General features: G+C 44.4%; 2 pseudogenes; one reads left to right on the top strand and one right to left on the bottom strand.

Moving 5' to 3' along the window:
* The first annotated feature begins 1,604 nt into the window (after positions 1-1,604).
* Positions 1,605-2,536, top strand: LOC106739361 (olfactory receptor 13A1-like; annotated as a pseudogene).
* Positions 2,537-18,675: 16,139 nt separating this feature from the next.
* On the bottom strand, positions 18,676-20,625 carry LOC132243809 (olfactory receptor 6F1-like; annotated as a pseudogene).
* Positions 20,626-21,187: the final 562 nt, after the last annotated feature.

The raw sequence follows: 21,187 nt of genomic DNA, 5'->3' as shown, positions 1-21,187 counted from the left end.
CTTACATTCTAACCACACTCCAATCATTACTAGTGAAAAGGGAAAGCAAGTGTTATGATGTAAACTTTTAAACTCATCATTTAGTTATTTTGGGTGCTAACTACCCACTCCAACTGAACTTCACTGGGATTGGCACGACTGAGACATCACCATTCTTTTGGAGTTCAAGATTACTTTAATTTGTCTTACTTTTTTTTTTTTTCTTTTTATGTATGAATACACTGACTTAGTGATTTAGCTCAGTGTGCTTTGATTTCTTCAACTGAGTTCATGAAATTTAACCTCTTAACTGATCTCAGCTAGACATGAGAAAATCTGCCATGACTCCCCAGCCCTCATCAGAATTGCTCTAATGCCATTGTGATCGGGATCTGAAGTCAGTGGAGGTACAAAGCTGGAGGTACATAGTGGGGCTGATGACAAAAGAGTCAGGCAATAGGATCTGTGCTGAAAGAGTTTCCAATAATAAAAATGATTCAAAGGGGGCCACTAGTTAAATTGGTTTGTTCTAGGAAAATATGAAAATAGAGAAATATTGGCTCAGTGGCTCTTTTACCCTTTTTTACAGCACACTGTATCTGTCACTCCCCTGGCCCAATGGAGACATGCTTGTCTTATTGAAGGGGGAGGGGGCAGTAGTCAGTAAAAGCAATGAAGTGGTTTTAAGAGGTAAAAACTCTGAAAACAATGGAAGGAGATATAGGATCCTACATAGCACAGAAAGGTGTCCTTAGGGAATATTGCAAAAACTAGATATGAAAATTTGGAAGTATTGATGTGCTGTGTAATGGCTTAAAAAAAGATTAAATTCCACGGCTTCCTTTCTCCTGTCAGTTATAAAAGATGCCTAGGAATGCAACTCTAATGAGGGGACATTTCACCGGAATTATTCCTGATTTACCCTAGTGACTTAAAGGAAAGAAAAGTCCTTACTACTTATGCCATATTCCCATCTGAATGCACACCTTGTTATGGGGTGAACAGTTACAGCATTGGAACAGTTCAGCTCACTGGAGCTTATGTAGATAGTGGAACGCACATTACTCTTGAGGTGTTGGTGTATGAGCAACTTTCCAGGTCATATTGTATATGCATACCTCCTAATGAGGGGCATATATTCCAGAATTTGGTATGGTCTGATGCTGCCCCAGTGGAGCACATTTCAGATTGTTATTTTCTTCCTGCTCCCCTCAACAGTTGGAGGAATATAGATTCAAGAACTTCCAATGTCTAACATTTACATGTGTCGATATTGTTTAGCTTTGTCATAAGCCATGTGATTTGTCTAGAAAGTCCTAAAGGTTTGCGCTGAACAGCTGTTTGTAAATCTATGCATCCTGTATTATTTATTATCATCATCATCATTATTATTATTATTAATTATTAATACTACTACTACTACTAATAATCCACCTGTGGCTTGGCTGTCAGTTTGCTAGCCTGCTTATTATTATGATTATTATTAGTAGTAGTAGTAGTAATAGTAATCCATCCACCCGTGGCCTGGCTGTCAGTTTGATAGACTGCTTAGTAGCTCTACTTGTCAGATGATTGTAATTGTTTAGATGTCCATTTTCATTCGTGCAGAAGAGCTGCCTTATTAAATGGAAGCCAGTAACCATACCAGAGTATCTGAGTTCAACATGCAGGGTCTTTTTGACCATCCCCATTTACAGGGGCTCTTCTTTGGAACTGTACTCTGCTTTTTGTTGTTGCCGTCAAGGGCAATTCCCTGATCATCCTGGCCATTGTCTTCCACCTGCCACTGCACACCCCCATGTACTTCTTCATTGCTAACTTGGCTCTAATTGATATGCTTTGCACGTCTGCCATCCTACCCAAAATGATGCAGAACCTGATGCTTGGGAAGAAAACCATCTCCTTTGATGTCTGCATGGCCCAGCTCTTTACTTGTACTTTGTCATCTGGAACAGAGCTAGTGCTCCTTACAGCCATGGCTTTTGACCAGTACATGGCCATCTGTTGTCCCTTGCGCTATGTAACTGTCATGACCAAGAGTGTTTACATTGCATTAGCAGCCATTGTCTGGGCAGTTGGAGCAATTAATTCCTTGGTGCACACCTTGCTCATGCTTCAACTACATTTTTGTGGGCCTAACTTCATCTGGCACTTCTGTGAAATCCCACCTCTGTTGGCATTGTCCTGCACCTCAGCCTATCTCAATGAAGTCATGGTCTTCATTGCTGATGTCTTCCTAGCCATGGGGAACTTCCTACTGACCGGTATGTTCTTTGCCTTCATCAGCAGCAGCATTCTCAAAATTCAGAGCTCTGAAGGGAAGCAAAGGGCCTTCTCTACATGTTCCTCACACCTTGTGATTGCCCTATACTACTCTGCCATTATCTACACTTACATTCGGCCGACCTCTAGCTACTCGCTGAAAAAGGACAAGCTAGTGGTCGTTCTGTACACGATTGTGACTCCTGCACTGAATCCTCTGATCTACAGTCTGCGCAACAAAGAAGTCAAAGGTGCCTTAAGGAAAATTCTTCCACTTAAGAGAGAGAGAGCTTGAAAAGAATAGTCTTGACTTTATTAGGACCACTGTGATTCAAACCCAGAGTAGCTGAGCTCGCAGGGAGAAGTGAAGTCTGGGTTCAAATCCCAATGTTCCTAATGGACTTCTTTGAACCTAATTGGGCACATCCCTATGTATAGAGGTGTACAATTCCAGGGACACAAGAATTTACAGCACACATTTGTGCCACTGCTATGTGCCCCAGGGCACGCCCATGCATGTGCACTCTGGTGTGCATCAAATTGTCCTGGGTGGGGTAGGGGAGCTGTGCTGACCCCAGCAGCTTTACCTTGGCTCCTGAGGGCCTCTGAATGCAGTAGCAGCACCAATCTGTTTGCACAGAGTCTGGATGGCAGCCAGAGCATGCCAGAGCAAACTGCAAGTATGCACTCCTCTGAATGTACCCATTGTCTTTATCTGAAGTCCACACTTCATGTAAACTGTTGCAACATCCTGGATTATTGTTCTTGCACTGCAGTGGAACTAGGAGAACGTCCATGCCCTAGACTGCTAGCAAAATGGTGGAAATGTGCTTGTATTCATTTACGTTATTAGTGATCTGCACTCATATTATCAGTCTAGGGTGATACTCTAGACAGCATTAGGAATATTGGCTGCATCTACACATGCAATTAATTTGAAGCAATAACCTCTGCATCAGTTTGAGCTGGAGCAAACTAACATGCCATTTAAACATGCACTCAGGACAGCAGCAATTTGAGCCAAGGCAGAGCAGTTTACACCAGGGCTGCTCAGCCCTGGGCTTTAGGTGGCAGCATTAGGCAGTGGAGGGGCCAGGTGGGGCACAAGGGTCCTGAAAGTACAGATCTGTGTGGCTAGGCAGCAGGCAAGAGTCTGGCCTCAGCTGGCTGGGCCGACTGGGCACAATTTACAATGGCAGTCAGCATCTACACATGGGGTTAATCACAGTAAGTTACCTCGGTTTAAGATATAAGATAGTAATGTCCATGACAGTACTATCTTACTGTGGCATTAATTAGTTTGCTTTGGCCTAATACCATCACACATGTAGTCAGTGGTGCTTTACTCCACAGCTAATTAGTCTGCTCCACAGTTAAGTGCATGTGTAGATGCAGCCACTGGGTGCATCTACACATGCAATTGGCATGGCTCAAAAATTTCCAGTGGAGTTAATGCTGGAATCTGCTGCTCCCAGGCATAGCGTATATATGTACACTGAGGACCACAGCTTGTTTGACCTGGAGCGCAGCAGATATGGGCTGGTAGGGATGTGGGGGGCCAGCCCCGGGCTCCAGGTTGTGGTGTCAGGTGGTGGAGGGACTGGCCAGGGCATGAGGGTGCTACTGCCTGCAGGCAGCCCCAGCCAGCCCTGCTCATCATTCACACATGCGTTTCAGTGCACTAAATGACTTCACCATAGGATAGAATTGTCCTGGACAGTACTACCCTACAGAGTAGTCAATTAATTTACTATGCCCTAATGTGGGCGCATGTGTGGATGGTGACACTTTACTGCAGAACTAATTAGTCAACTCTGCAGTAAAGCACACGTATGGATGCATCCACTGGGCACATTTACATGAGATGTTTACTGTGGAGCTGACTAATTAACTGTGCAGTAAAGCACATGTGCAGTGTTATTAGGCCAGAGCAAACTAATTAGCTCCGCTGTAGGCTAGTGCTGCCGGCCACAAGTACTATTGTATGGAGGAGTTATTCACTCCACCACAATGCATGTGTAGACACTGAGCAGGGCAGGCTGGGGTATAAGGGTGCTATAGTGCAGGCCTTCCTGCCGGCTAGCCCTGCACTTAAGCACCATCATAGCCCAAATAGCCCCTCCTCAGTGTCACAACCAAATTAAGTAGTGCCCATGTCACAAACAAGTAAAACCATTCAAAACAGTTTTTTTTCTGCACTAGGTTAACTAAGGGTTAACAATAATGATAATAACCGCTTTTTTTTCTGCGCATGTCAAAAAGAAAGTTATAACTGCGACACTAACATGAAATAGAACTTAGCCTTCTGTGCTGTACATAAATCGTTATAACTGGTCAGAGAAAACAGGGAGTAACTCTGTGAGATAACACCCTAGCAAAGACCGCTAAATAATTGGCGATTCTAATTAAATTTATGACGTGGTGAAAAGCAATTGGCTATTACACAAATAAAACTCGTCTTCACTTCCGTGAAGAACGGGAGACCTCCGCACACACACCTGAAGAAACCTCTGAACATATGCAGGAGAATAACTGACAAATTGATCGCTTGTCAGTCTCCCCCGTCTCGACCTTATCAGACGTAAATCAATGACCTGCCGGCCCGATTTTTTCTCCGTTTATCTGCCCGATCAACGAACTCTTATGCAGACCGACATACGACTACGAACCTTAAGCTGTAACTAACCAAGTATCTCTGACCTCTGCTATTCACCACCTTGACGGCGTGAGTAAATAATCTTGCTTTGCAACCGATAAGCGTCTGCCTAATTAATTCCACTCCAAGCATCACAAGTACCCGCCTGACGGCCTTCTAAGGCCCCGGACCCTTATCTGCCTGGGTGGGAGTCAGGGAGAGCTGCTGGCCGGCTGCCCTGGGTCCTGACACTCAGCACATTGAGCCAGGTTGGAGCAGACCCGGGCTGACAGGGTGAAGCCTGGGGCCCCCTGCCAGCTGAGGCTGCTCCACCCCAGTTCAGTGTACTGCCGTTCTGAGTGCAAATGTATTGCCCAGGAGCAATACACTCCAGTGAGAGCTGTGAAAGAGTTTATTGCATAAAAATAATGTCACATGTTGTGGTTCTCACGGTGTCACAAATTATTCCTGATTTACTTCATTGTACCATGGCATTATTTTTTTTCAGTAAGTATGTGAGAAAACTGCTCACATGTAATAAAAAATGTTCAGTAGGTATGTAGTAAAACAGTAAGTATGTAATAAAAAAGCTGTTTTCGAAATAGAAATATGTCTGTACTGTATGTATTTCAGCTGATGTACAAATGCCTCATGCCCATGTATCTAACTCAGACCACTAATGTTAATGAGCCAATATTTGTCAAAATTAATTCTTTTTCATTTTTTTCTGGAGACCTGCACTATAAATACACTTTCTGGATCCTAGACTGGCATTTGCAGCCCATCTACTCATTCTTAAATGTTTCATTAATGTCTTATGGAAAGTTTAGTTTGACACCCCATAGTTTGCTGTCACAACAATTTGAAGGGACATCTGATGGGCCCAGGAGTGAACTACACAAAATTTGCAGCAGCACCTGGTGGAAAAAGAGGCTAATTACATGTCTTTGAGTGCCTTTGTGTGTGCACGTAACAAATGCATGGGTGTGATGCTTTAATTCCTGGTGAGTCAAACTAAACTACGTCCAAAGAGTTTTACTTTAATGCACCAGAAGGACTTTCAAAGTGTCCATCCCGCTCATTCAAACAGTCACACAGTTGCAGCACAGGAAAGGGCAACAGAAGTTGTGTGTACAAATGGCCATTGAGGTCCAGGGTTTTATTTCAATTTAAAGCTGATTGCTTCTCCCATTATTTCCCTCTCTGTATTTCTCTTAATTATTTTTTCGAAGTCTGTTGAAGGCAGGAAGGCAGAAAGAAAGGATTGTTACCACAAAGCAAAAATGAGGTTATGACATCTTGAAAAAGGATGGCTTTTGCTTGCTTATCATATACCATGAATAAATAAGTATTTCCTGTCTGAATGTCTTTTTTTGATTGAGCGCCTGATTTCATCTTAACTAGTGTTAATCTGGAGTTAATTTATTGACAGTTATGAATGTGCCTTGCTATCAGGCTTGCACAGTGACCTACAATAATAAGATACCCATATCTATATCCAAAACTGCCTCAAATATTGCAAGCTATCTGTTGATCTGCTTTGCGAAGTTATCACCCTCACAGTTCTTAAAACTCCTCTGTACCCCACATCTCTCTTTATTTCCCTTAAGATACTAGGCAAATTCATTTTCCATCTGTCTATGTTTAGGGTACCGATCACTGTAGTAACCATACATTGAAAACAGTTATTTATTCTCTAAAGGTCTTCTGATTACACTTCCCCCCCCCCCCCCCAAAAAAAAAAAAAAAAAAAGCTAAAACCAGTTTCATTGGTAAAGCATATTTGAAGATCTTCATCTCCATATGCACCTTCAAGGAAGCATTACTCCCTTTTCCTCCAGACACTTAATATGGCTTTCCTTTCCTCTTACTCTCTTTTTTACTGCTCAAAATACCTTGAGTCCTTCAGTTCTTGCAGGATCCTGAGGCATATGGGTTGTGGTAGTTTTGCTACCATAGGAATCTCCCAAGTTGGACAGATTCAACAAGTAGTTGATAGCTAAGGAGTGAAGCAATGATCCTCCAGTTTGGTGGTAGGGCCCATTATTGGTCACAGCATTATATTAAAGGTAAGAGTAACATTAGTTACATCAGTTTTTAATTTGGAAAGAATACTTAGAAATTATGATGATGATGATGAGAATCATCATCATCATCACTGTCACCATGTTCAAATTATTTTATTTCATTTTCACAATTACCATACCATGGAGAATCCGATCTGTTCTCAGTCACTGCAGTCTTAAAGTCAGTCCTTATAATTAGCCTTTTTCTCATTTCTTACCCTTTGCTGCCGTCTAATGACTCTGCCATGTAAGGCAAGAATTTCTTTGACATTGAGAAGCAAGGATTTTTGTGGGTGTGGGAGATCTCTTTTAGTGAACCAACTGAATGGGTGGGATAGACTTAGACAAGCTTTTGAATGCCAAGTATTCTTCTTCAGGTCTTGATATTACACATTTTCTAGGCTTTTTGGTTTTTTTCTTATATCTCATTTCCAAAAAAAGCTTTCTACTTTTCACTCCAGATTGCTAAATACCAAGCGTTCATTAACCACATTGTAAAGCAAACAACCATCCTTGATTTTTCTGGACATTCTCAGATTTGGGGTGTACCCCTGAGGAATTACTGAAGAGGGATTTTTGTCCTTTATGTTGAATACGGGTCCTGAGCTGGTGCAAGGTGATGTTCTGATGATGCTGTTACCAGCCCTGAAACTAAGTGCCATCCATTTCAGGGATGCTTATAAATGTCTTTGGGGCTTCCAGGATTATACTTCCTGAATCTCAGTTGATTTACCAAACTGATGCATTCAAAATTTGCACAAAATCTTACGCTAGATTCTGTTTCCCTTTGTATGTCTAGAGAGGCAGTTTTCTATCTACCTTTTTGGCTGGTTTTCGTCTCTGCTTGACACTTTGGCTCCATAAAACTGACCTAATGGACTTATGAATTAGGCGTGTGTGAAGTGACAAGTATTCAATTCAGATTCGGCTGATTCAGAGGGACAGTGATTCGATTGGGTAATTTGAGTCACTGTCCTGGTTCAATTTGGCTGAATCAGGTTTGAAGATTTGGCGCCGATTCAGAGATTTGGCCATAGACTAAACAGGCAGCAGTCCTCGACCATACTGGACACAGCTGCCTCCAGCTGGTTGTGGTAGGAGGAAGGGGAGGGAAGAGGTGTGGGGCGGGGGGCAGATGCCACGTGCCCGTGCCCTGACTGGGTGAGTAGCAGCAGGGCATGGGGTGGGTGCGTGCACCCAGATTGGGGAAGGGCTGGTGGCAGGGGCCATGGGGAATTTTAGGGTGGTTGCAGCCTCCCATGTGCCCCGCTCCACTATGCTCTGTGAGGTGGGTGGAGCCAGGGCTGTGCTCCAGGCTGCAGCTGAGGCTAGCCGCCTGGACACAGTCCTGGCTCCACCTGCCCCGTGGAGTGCAGCCTGGTGGCGGGCGGCTGGGGCTAGCCTCCCACAGCACAGCTTGGCCAGGCCCACCCTGTGCAGATCTGGAGGCACATGCCCACTCTCATGCCGTCCCAGACCAGCAGTGCAATGGCAGGAACCCATATCTCTGAGTCCTGTGCCCCACACTGCCCTGGCTGGGCAGCTTGTCCCAGCCCCAGCCCCAGTCCCTCCCTCACTGGGACAAGTCCTTGACCACACTGGACGCAATTGCCTGCAGCTGGTAAGTCTGCTGTGGTGGGCGGAGGAGGGAGGGAAGGGGAGTGTGGGGGCATATCAACACCCTCCGCCCACCACAACAGACTTACCAGCTGGATGCAGCTGTGTCCAGCATGGTCGAGGACTGCTGCCTGTTTTGTCTATGGCCGAATCTCCAAATTGGTGCCAAATCTCTCCAAATCAATTTGGAGGTTTCAAATTCGATTTGGACCTTTGAATGGGTCTCCTGATTTGATTTGGAGATTCGGCCACCAAATCAGACCAAATCTCCTCCAAATCGAAACGGCTACTAAAGGTTCACACAGCCCTACTATGCATGTAGGTAGCTGAATAAGTTTTGAATTAAGTAATAGGAGCGGGGAAGAGGATCTTTCCATATTTTGCTCCAATAGCTAAATTACAAATGTTGAAATCATTCATCTGGAGCCACAGCAAGACACCTTACATTTTTGGCTACAGCAGACCTATTATGAACTATAGTTCACCTAGGAGGCAAGATATCTGGGTTCACTCTCAAATACCTGAACTCTAAGGTCCCCCTTGCCTAGAAGGGATGTGAACCTACAACACACATTTTTCTCCACATGGTGCTCTAGCTATCATGGCACAATTCAGGCATTAGCCAAGGCCCTTTCCAGCACTCTTTTTGAAGCTAAGATGGAGCCCCTTGCCTTTAATAGCCATTGGATAAAATGCATGGTAAGAAGAATAATGGGAACACTTCTTTCCCATTGCAAGCAAGGGTTCTGATTACAAATGAAGGACAATTCCTTTCCAGGCCACCATCTTTCTCACTCGGATGCACACCTTCACATTTGCTCTCTTTCTACTGGGCCCACATAGATCTCGGTCTCATTTACCCAGCTTACTGGGGCCAGCTTCAAAAGGAGAGACAGAGTCCTCTAGAAAATGCCTGATGTGTAATTACTAAAGTGCTATATGAGAAGTTAGGTTTATATGTGTTCATACCTCAACTGGGCTGTGGGGCTTTACACCTGTCTCTGGCTTCCATTTCGGAGTCCATTCTTTGGTGTTGCTATATCTCTGTGGGTAGTGAAAGGCTTCAATTTCCTGTGGTATCTGGTTACTCCCTAAACAGTATTATATATAACTTAATATAATTTTTTTCTAGATATTTGCATAGCCCTCCTCACCCTAGTGTTTGTTGCCTTCTATGTCACAGCACTCTACAATTTTAGCTTATGCTGTTTTACACACGAAAAAACTGAGGCACAAGATTTGAGAGAGATTAAGATTTGAGTTTAAGAGTCTAGTGAAAAATTACAATGGAAGATTATGACTTCATTTGAGCTACATATATCCAAGCCATGTGGCCTTTTAGACTTTATTACATTTATGGTTTATATCCATCTATCTCCTATGGCTTTACCATGTATATACTGGAGCTATTGATTCTAATAGCACTAGGACAGATTCACATCTTTAAATGAGATGTTTCAAGGCTGCCTAAATATATTTGAGATTTGGATCTAAATGCCTTGGAATCCTAATTTGCGTTCCAAAAAATGAATTTGGCCTAGATTTTTAAGATATTTCTGCACCTTAAAGTGCTTTTAGAAGCACTTACACCAGTCAAGTTACCTAATTCCCTTTGATTTATGTGAAGATTTTTGTGAAGCCTAAGATACTCGGGCACCACATTTCTAATAAATTTATTTTGACTCTTGCTTTTAATGGCCATTGGACAGCTTTCATTCCCAGGGAGTTCCTTGAGAAATGCATTTGTGTGTCTATTTTATATACGGTATATCTAGAATAGCTCTGAGCCTCCTAATAACCCTGAAATTATGACTCATCCTCATTCACCACTCACATCACAAGTATCTTTCCCATTCTAAAGCAATAGCTGCTTCCATCCAGTTTCTATTCAAGTTGCTTATGTATCATTTCTTACCCTTTGCTGCCATCTGGGGATCCTTGAAGGCAAGAAAAATATGCTTGATATTATCTATATTTTCTGTCTTTTGTCTGTACTATTTGTCTGTGATCAGTTCCCAAAAGCTTCCAGTTGATCTGTCCACATTCCAGACTACTGGGAGCTCACTACCCACTTGGAGTCGGAAATGTTCCCTAGTGTTACTGCATCCAAGAGTTTCACTTTATTCTTATTAATTCATCATCAAACATAGCATGTAGGCCCAAATCCTGGTAACCCCGATTTCAAAGGAAAACTAGCTCTGATTTTGGTGGGATAAGGTTTTGAGGTCATTGTTTGGAGCTGCAATATTCTCTAGGTATCAAAATGCTTCCACTCACAGGTATCTCTAGAAACAGTGATACACTTAACCACACATCATTCATAAGACATGGGAAACATCTTCACTAGATAGCTACATAGGCTTCATCCCCTGCAATATCTATTAACTATCTTGTCACAACATTGTGCTATGCTAAAATGATGCTACTGTCCCTTTTCATAGATGGAGAAACTGAGGCACAGGCAGATTAAGGGACTCCTGAAAAAGACCAATGGAACTAGAAAGATTTTAATCAGTTGGTGATCAGACCTATTGCCTCCACAGAAGCCAAATCTATCTATAACATATGCAGATATGACTCCACTGATTGCAGTGCAGCTGGGTCTAATTTACACCCACTGGGGACTTGGTCCATTGATCACAACTTGGCATGTCTGCTTTAGACCAGCTAGGGATCTGCCTTGCAGACTTTAGAGCCAAATGTCGTCATAACTACTTAGGGGGTCTGAGTACATACTTTCTATTAATTTTAATGGGAAAACATCAACCTGTGCATCATGTTCAGACTTAAATATTATTACCATTGAATTAAGAAGAATAGAGTAAGCTCAGTAGGATGGCACTCTGGCTGAGCAGCTATGCAGCAAAACAGGATCTCCCAGTTACACATCATGCTGGGTGGTCACTAGAGTGAAGAGGGCTATGCAAATATTTGGAAAAAATATATAGGAAGTTATACACAACAACTTTTATGGAGTAATCAGATGCCACAGAAAATGGAAGCCTTTCACTACCCGCAGAGATATAGCAACACCAAAGAATGGCTCCAAAATGTTATCCCACTGATATCAAAGTCCAAATGCACCAGGGATTTCTGCATTGCCACAGAAAAGAAACAAGTAGCCGGTGCTGGAGGAGGACCTGGCTATCTTTAAGGCCAGACCAAAACAAGGGGTATGTAGCTATCGTTAAGGCCACGTGTCTAGTGACTAGGGCACTTTTTGAGAGAATGGGAGACCCAGATTATAGCCCATTGCAAGACAGAAAACACTTTAGAAATTAACCTGCCTCTTTTTGTACTCTTCACTTAAAAATGATACCCCCTCCTTCATTCCCTGCCCAGGCAGCCAAGAGGGAGATACATAGGGCCAGACCAAGCCAAGGGGTATGTGGCTGTGCGAGATGGGTATGCTCCCTCCCCTCCCCTCCCCTCCCCTCCCCCAAAAGGGGACTTTTGGATTGAGCCTTGGGCATTACTCCAAGTGGACAGAAACATCTCCACTTTTTCTTTCTTTCTTCCCCTTCCCCCAGTTCCCAAATGAACAGGAAAATAGGAAAAGGGCCAGCTTCAAGAGGAAGCCTGCACAGAGGCCTGGGCAGTCAGGACTAGCAAGGGGAACTATCTAGTTTGTGATAGCCAGTCATGCAGACCACGTGATAGTGCTCTTTTCCTGCCTTACAGCAATCCATAAATACTGTGGCAAGGCATGGTTTGTGCCTGCCACTTCAAGGGCCTGAGCCCAGCAGCCAGCAGGTGCCTGATGAGGGCAGCCATTTTGGAATCAGGGCTACCTATATAAAGTAGGACAACATTGCCTGGCTGCAAGGCTGCTGGTATCAACTGGAGGTAAGGGCAGGAGCTGTAAGGGTTGGTTTATGAGGCTCCTGGTCCTAGGCATGAGCTAAAACTGGAAAATGTTCAGCTGCATGTGGGTGTGTCACGTGAGCACCAAGATCTAGATGCTGAGCATATTCAGGATGTCCATGTAGGTGACTGTCTCTCTGGAAGGAATGATATTGTTCACAGTGTGTGATCGAGTGTGCACTGCCTCCTTCTGGAAGGACTGATGCTGCATTTGTAGCACTGTGTGAGCATGCACTGTCATTTCCTGGAGGGAATGATACTGTTCACTATGTATATGGGAGTGGGAAACAGGCATTCATCCTGACCCATGATGGATGAAGAAAGTTTAGCCCAGCCTTAGTCTTGAATACCCTCTTTTACGGGTATTCGCTGCAACTCTAGTCTGGCCTATGTAGTGAGCATGTTTGTTATTACCCTAAAATAGAATAGTTTTCTGATAGCATACTGTTAGGTTAACAATAATTTGGATTATTAAGAAGTATTAGCTTTGCAGCTGAATACAAGGCATGACCTGTGGCCTAGCAATGCCGCTGACCACAAGGCAGAATGATAGCTAAGCCTTTGCTTATGTTAAGTAATCATTTTAACTGTGTTAACCATTTTCTGAGTAAAATGCAGCAAGTGAATTTGTGCCTGTGTGCTGTAAAATCAGCTACGGAAAGGAACAAGATAAGACAAAGAAGCCATTGTGCTAAGTACAGTGATTGTGTCCTTAAGAAGTATCTACCACTGTGCAAGTTCTTGCTAACGTATCATAATGTTACTGTTACTTAACTTTTAGCTTTTAGAAAGTGCTAGTTCAGCTTAATAGAAATATGCTGTTATGAAGATCTGTGAAGCACCGCCCAAGTATTGCCTTTGTTAACCCTGTAGTCTTGCCTTGTTGTAAAAAGTATAAAAGAATGTTCCACCCTTGGGGGGGGGGGGGAGCATTTTGCCATTTTGCTGGCTTTATGGTCATTTCTCGAGCAAATAAACTGCAGTCAATTCTTTACCTGCGTTGCCTGGTCCCTATTGCAGCTAGACAACGAACTCTAGGGAGTTTTCTCCCACCACACCTAATAAGTCCTGCGCTGGGGCAGTTCAAGAGTGGGGCTACCATGTCTGCCTGCAATGTGAGGCCTGGAATAGGCATGTCTGCAAGTCACAATAGGGGCGCAGAGAGAGTGAGTGTGGGGGGGTGGAAGTGGAGAGTATAGTATGGGTCCAGGTGAATTAACAGTTATGTGTCCAAGGCAGGAAACATGAGAGAGAGATGTGACTCCTTACTAAAATGCATTAACACAAATGGGAATCGGGTCCAGGACAGGTGGTTGCTGGTGGCTGCTAACCAAACTGCAATGAGGTCCGGGCTTCTGACATTTGGAATGCACAGACTTCAGAAAAAACTGAGCAGGGAAAATCCAGTCCTAAGGTAGCAGAGTGGGCAGAGCAGGATTGAAGGGGATTGTTAAGGCTGGAAAGGCTTGGGGCTAGGGAGAGTAAGTGTGTTAAAGTCAGGAATAAGAGATGTTTTTAGAGCTGGTGATGGGAGAGCCCAGGTCTGGGGAGGAAGAGGGGCTGCAGGTAATGGTAAGTAAAATTGCCAGGGCTGTGTGGGGAGAGGGCCTAGGAGTTGTATAGCAGGCTCTGTAGGTTGTTTAATGCACATTGGCAGAGCTATGTGTGTATGTGCATGCACAATTGTTTGGGAGCCCGGTGTTGGGTAGCAGGGGGCCTACAGGTCATGCACGAGGCTCCTGGGCATATATTTATGTCCGGCAGGATGGTACCTTACAGACTAACTGGTTATCTGCCACTGAAGGCTAGACTCCAAGCAGTGTTTTTTGAATGTGACACCTGGGCCTGCCCGCCTGTGCTGACCTCCTGGGAATCTGGGCTGCATTTGTATGTCGGTGACTCTGCACCCTGCCCCTCACATTCCTTGCAGATTGTATGAATGGGATTCATTCACAGAATTAATGAATGAAGGCATCACCCTTCCCAGGAGCTGGTGATCATAACTTGACCCATATTACCTTATCCATCAGGGGGCAACTTGACATGCGAGCTGTTCATTTTTTTCCTTCTTAAACTTTAATCTATATTCCCTGACTTTCTTTTCATGCCAGCCCCAGAAGACTTCCTCAGACCTGCATTTCCCAAATTATTTTTATTCTAACAACTCCCAATGGGACCCATCAAGAACAATCAATAACTTTGTTTCTGTCACAGCCCTTAATGCCCAGAGACTTGCCAGATCTCCCTGCAGTGTCCCTGGCTCCTCGCCTCAGCACAGTATTCCTTGGAGCACTTGTTAAAGCACATGATGTTATAATGATGAATGTGGACTCCTACAATTCTCTGGAGCAGCAGGTACTTCACTGCTAATTAGAGAGATTTCTTCTTAGAAGGTGTGCTGCTGAGAGAGTTGTTTTTAATGATTATTGGAACTTTTTTTTTTTTTAACTGAAAATTTTATTAGTTTTATCCAAATGAAAAAGTAAAGTTAACATGTTTCAAATGAAATGGATGAGGAAGATTTCCGAGAAGAGGTCTGTCACTCCAGATCTTTGATTAGATGGATAGAAACAGATGCAACCTATTGGCCAATATGTTCTTGCCATTTCCCTTGACTAGTCACGAGGGGCTAGGAGTCTTTGCTTGATCTTTAACCACTACCATTACCATAGCCATGCATAGAAGAGGGTTACAGTTGCATTGCAAAACCTTGTTAGGTTCATTTCCCATTAGCTTTGTCTCTCAACAATTGGGTATATTGTAATGAAAAATATTCTTTAGAACTAACAAAATGAACCAACGGTATTTAAAAAATGAATTCAGTGCTCCTGACATTGAAAATAGCCGCTCTGCAGCCCCTGCCCAATGAAGTTCACTATGCATAAAGAATGTGTTCATAAGTCTTGGGTGCAGAGACATGGAGAGAGAGACAGATAGACAGAGAGAGAGAGAGAGAGAGAAAGGATTTATTTGTACATCATTGCAAAATATTAATAACAAAAAGTGATGGCCCTCACAAGGAGCCAAGAATGAAATATTTGTCAGTAATAAAAACACTCATTTGGCTAAACATTGAAACCTGTATAGAAACCACTTGAATATAGAGAATACAGAATTCTTCAGTATCTGCTTAATGAACTCGAACTGCACAAGAGGTGGGTTCACTTCTTTTCAGAAGATCTATCTATCATTTTGCCTTTCTTCCTCTTTCTGTCTTTTGCTTCCTGGTCTGGGCACATTTGGATCTAAACACTTAGCTTTGTAACAAAATGTGGACTAGTTTGTGTCATGTTGGGGCAGTGAAGAGGCGCTCTGCAACCTAAGTGGTGCACAAAGGAGCCCATGGCCAAGACCCCATGCAGCAGTGCCCACTGGAAGCCACCAGTTCTCTTGGTGATGGGTACCCTGCACAGGGTGTGCCAGGATAGGTTGTCTTACCCTGGTCTTGTTGTCACTAAGCATCACCTCCAAGTCATGTCAGGCTATTTTTAATATAATCTCTGCTGCAGTCAGGGCAGGCAGCAAAGACAGGGATGTGGCACGCTTCGACCGTGCATGTGAACAGTGCCTTCCCAGACAGGATCTCAAGGCAGATCACCTGCTTTGTAGCTGGGCACAGGGAGGGACAGCAGAGTGCCAGGCCTGCCACTCTCATTGCTGTCCACCACAGGAGAAACAGGCAGTGATAGACGTGGTCTGTCTAGTGAGCTACCACTGAGGAGGACTTGTGGTGTTCAGAGGTGGTCTTCTAGTAGGGAGGAAGGAGCAGAGGCACCTGTTGCTTTTAGGCAGAATTTGGGGGTGGGTTGGACCTCCACAGCAGCTCTCTTACTCCCTGCCTCTGGCCTGCTTGTGAGAGGTGACAGCCTAGAAATGAGACAGTAAAGCCACTCCGGGGATGTCCTGTCTCTCAGAGGTGCTCTTAAGACTGTTTGGAAAGTGGTATGAGCATACACACTGTTATAATAACTATGCTGTAAGTTCCTACATAAAATAGAGGAGAATGTGGCTCTATTAGGTGTGTGATGGATGTAAGCCAGTGGTTCTCAGCCCCTACTGTGTATGTGCAGCTGCCCACTGATAGCTGCTCACCTTTTGCAATTTATACCCATGCCTTGAGTCATGAAGGTTAACACACTGCCTCACAGTGGCTATTACAAGCCATTTCCCTTGAGGAAATGGTTACCTCTGAATAGACATGCATACACTACACCTTCACCAGTGTAATTATAACTGCTATGTACTTCAACCTGATTGTTCCTGCAGTATTCCTACACAAGATTCAAACATGTTACACAAATGTAGGGCTGTACATCTTGTGGTTTCTTGTCTACACCAGCATAAGGCAGGTGACTGATTGATGTACCCTATATGTCTGATCCCCATAAAAATTCACCTTTCTAATACACTGCTACAGGGGTATATGGTAGCACAGAGTGCTAGGCAGAAAGAAGTTAAAAGCTTCAACAGATCTAAGGCTTAATACAGTAGTTTCCAAATTGTGGTACATGTACCATTGATAGTACAAATGGACATGCTGCTTAGATTTTCACCTGAACAAGTCTTATTGTATTTAGTCTGGGGTACAGCAGGGGTCTCCCCTGCCCCCAGCACCTTTTATTTGTGCTGTTGAGATGCTTGTGCAGAGACTGAGGTGGGACATGGTCATTAAGAGGGCTCATAGATTTCTGGGGTCAGAAGGGACCTCGTAGATCATCGAGTCTGACACCCTGCTCTAGGCAGGAAAGAGTGTGGGGGTTAAGTGACCCCAGCTAGGTGCCTGTCTCTCTCAATCTCTTCTTGAACACCTCCAAGGTAGGGGAAAGCACCACCTCCTTTGCAAGCTCATTCCATATTTTGGCAACCCTCACCATAAAGAATTTCTTCCCGATATCCAATCTAAATCTACTCGCCTTTAGTATGTGGCTGTTATTCCTAGTAACCCCGAGGGTCCCAGTGCCAGGTGGATGAGAGTAAGAAGTGGAAGAAGTATTGTATATGGATGATATCAATGTCATGGTAAGGGACAGATTGTGCCATACGACTTGTTCTTTGGAACAAGTCTAGAACAGGCTTGGCTATGCCCCCAAGCCTGGCATTGCAGTAGCAAGGGGGGAGCACCTGGTGGACTCTGGCTCAGGTCCATGCTGGTGGGACAGGGAGGAATTAAACCCTTTCCCTGGCCAGGTCACTCCAGGCTACTGCTGGGGCTGGCCAGACCCCTCCCATTGGAGCTGCAAGGGAGAAATGCCTGGCAGATCCATGCTGGTGGGACAGGGGAGGGAAGAGTAGAACAAAACTCTTCCTGCTCCCTTCCAGGGACAGTGTCTGGCCAGGCTCCCGCCCCTGCCCATCTCTGCTCTGCCTGGGGAGCAAAGGGGCAGGACCAGCCCTTCTTGGCTTGGGCAGAGAGCACAATTCAGCCCAGAGAGCATGCTGGGATGCTAGGGGATTCTGGTTTAACTTAACCAGGAAGAGGTCTGGGACAGAAATTGCATAAATCCGTTTGAGCTCCACCAGTTAAATCTGATATTGCATTCAACCAGGTTTATCTCAAACTGGTTTGGGCCATTTTAAAACTGGTTTATGTGCACTGCACTTATGTTCTGTTACAGGTTTAAACCAGTTTCTCATCACTTAAACTGGTCTGTGTGTAACTTCTGTCATTAGCCCTAAACATTATTTCCAAATCACAGATTTATTTATCTTTTCACCGTGCTTGATATTTACTCAGTAGTTGGACTGCATGTTTAAAGGAGCCTCCGTTACTTTTAAATATATGAGTCAATAGTTACACTGTCTTCCAGTTCTTTGATAGATAGGAACATGACAGCTTTGGGTAACCATAGCACTTGCGACCTAGAGAGTAATAATGACAATGCATCATATTTTCAGGGGAGCTAAAGGGAGATCATAACAAAACCAGACACTTTTCCTCAGTACAGTCCAGAAGGCTTTAAGAAAATGAAGCCAGCAGCATTAACTTTAGCTTGTGGATGGCAAAACAGGCTCAGAGAACTGGAGCAACTTGACCAGGTCACAGACTTCCTCTGCAATAGGCTTGGAAATGGAGCCCGGGTCTACAGGGCCCAACCTCCCACGCCAAGACATCCTCTTTCTAGCACGCTGAGGTCATAGTGACTTCTGAGAATAAGGGATATCTCTTATTCTTATAAGCGCCTTGGGGTAATAAAAATGTCATCAAACAGGATATTGTTTATCTACTGACAGTAACATTTTTTAGAGAATGAGTCATGCCGCACTGACCACTTCTCTCAAAGCATCCTTCACCTCTTTGTTCCTCAAAGCATAGATAAAGGGGTTCAGCACTGGAGTGACAATACAGTTTAGTACATGTACAGTTTTGGTCAAATCGAGTGATTCCTTTATGGAAGGCTTGACATGCAGGAAAATGGTGGAGCCATACCAAATAATTTCATAGACGTTAGGTCTGGAAGGGACCTCGGAAGATCATCGAATCCAGCCCCTTGCCCAAAGGGCAGGAAGTCAGCTGGGGTCACAGGATCCCAGCAAGATAAGCATCCAGTTTGCTCTTGAAGGTGTTCAATGTAGACGCTTGAACCACCTCCGGTGGCAGGCTGTTCCAGACCTTGGGGGCTCGGACAGTAAAGAAATTCTTCCTTATGTCCAGCCTGAAACGGTCTTGTAGTAGTTTATGACCGTTCGACCTAGTCGTCATCCCTTGGGGCGCTCTGGTGAACAAACGTTCCCCCAGATACTGGTGGTCACTCCTGATAAACTTATAGGTGGCCATCAGATCATCCCTGAGCCTGCACTTTTCCAGGCTAAACAGCCCCAGGGCTCTCAGCCTGTCACCGTAGGGTCTGCTTCCCTGACCTCTGATCATGCACGTGGCTCTTCTCTGGACTCTCTCAAGCTTCTCCACATCCTTTTTGAATTGTGGAGCCCAAAACTGGACGCAGTACTCCAGCTGCGGCCTCACTTAGGCCGAGTACAAGGGGAGAATGACGTCCCGGGATTTGCTTGAGAAACATCTATGGATGCAAGCCAGCGTTTTGGTTGCTTTACTAGTCGCAGCATCGCACTGCATGCTCATGTTCATCTTGTGGTCAGTGATGACCCCCAAGTCTCTTTTTTGCATAGTGCTAGCCAACATAGCACTGCCAAGCCTATAAGGATGCTGCGGGTTTTTCTTCCCAAGGTAGAGAACCTTGCATTTATCGACGTTGAACACCATAAGATTCTCGTCCGCCCACTTGCTGAACCTGTCCAGGTCAGCCTGGATCACCCGCCTGTCTTCTGGTGTGGATGCTTTGTCCCAAAGTTTGGTGTCATCGGCAAACTTGGCCAGTCCGCTTCTGACTCCAGTGTCCACATCATTAATAAAGATGTTGAGCAGTATGGGTCCAAGGACAGAGCCCTGGGGAACCCCACTGGTCACAGGACACCATGATGAGTGACTTCCAATAATCACAACAATCAGGTGAGAAGAACGTAGAAAAGGCCTTTTGGCTGATGGGATGATCAATATAGTGGAGATGATGTAAATGTAGCATACCACAGTTATTGCACGTGAGCCCAGGATGACAATGAATGAGATGATGAAGGCCACCAGCTCCAGTGAATGTGTGGCAGTGAAGGAGAGAACTAGCCATGGGGCTGTGTCACAAAAGAAATGATTAATGATATTATGTTCACAGAAGGACAGCCTGGAGATCAAATATGCTGGGGCAGAAATAGCTAGAAAGCCACAGAGCTGAGAGCCAAGAGCCAGCTGAGCAGACATGGTGCCATTCATAATGGAGCTATAGTGCAGTGGGTAGCATATGGCCAAATACCGGTCATAGGCCATGACAGCCAGGAGGAAATATTCTGCACAGCCAGGGAGAAAACAAAGTAAATCTGTAGGAGGCAGCTGAGGAAGGAGATTGCCTGACTTTTCTCCAAGAGGACTGCCAGGGCTTTCGGGACACAAGCTGTTGTGTACCATATTTCCAGGAAAGAGAGGTTGCAGAGAAACCAGTACATGGGTGTGTGTAGTTGTGGGTGAGTTCTCACTCAGGTTACGATGGAGACATTTGCTGTCGCTGTCAGGATGTACATGAAGACAAAAAGCATGAAGAGGGAGACCTGAAAATAACAATTGCCAGGGAATCGTTGGTGGATGAAAATGTATGGACTGCTCTGGTTCCCCTTGTCTGCACTGGCTGTAACATTCATCTGTCAAGTCACAAGACACAGTAAGGGATACAACTGAATATTATCCAATACGTTGCTAGACATTGTAAAATATATTCAATAACATACTCTATATATCCTTTTGGAACAAGCTTATGAAACACTGTCATCTATTGTTCTCTCCTCTGTTATAACCTCTAGACATGACTCAGTGTGACTCGGGCTCCCCCAGCAGCTCAGGTAACACTGCAACAATCATAGGGAGAGAGTTTTAAAAGAATTGAATGGGTTGGGTTTTTTTTGATGATGATGGTGATGATGATGATATTGTCGTGGGAGAAAACTCCCTGGAGTTCATTGTCTAGCCACATAGGAACCAGGCAACACGGGTAAAGGCTTTACTGCAGTTTATTTGCTCGAGCAATGACCATAAGCCAGCAAAGAGGCAAAATGCCCCCCCACCCCAAGGGTGGGGCGTCCTTTTATACTTTTTACAATAAGGCAAGACTACAGGGTTAACAAAAAGCAATACTCGGGCGGTGCTTTACAAATCTGCATAACAGCATATTTCTGTTAAGCTGAACTAGCACTTTCTAAAAGCTTA

This window comes from Alligator mississippiensis, chromosome 11 (assembly GCF_030867095.1).
Source record: "Alligator mississippiensis isolate rAllMis1 chromosome 11, rAllMis1, whole genome shotgun sequence".
In the NCBI taxonomy this organism is placed as follows: Eukaryota; Metazoa; Chordata; order Crocodylia; family Alligatoridae; genus Alligator; species Alligator mississippiensis.
Note: the sequence above shows the minus strand (reverse complement) of the source record. Positions and strands in the feature narration are given on the sequence as shown.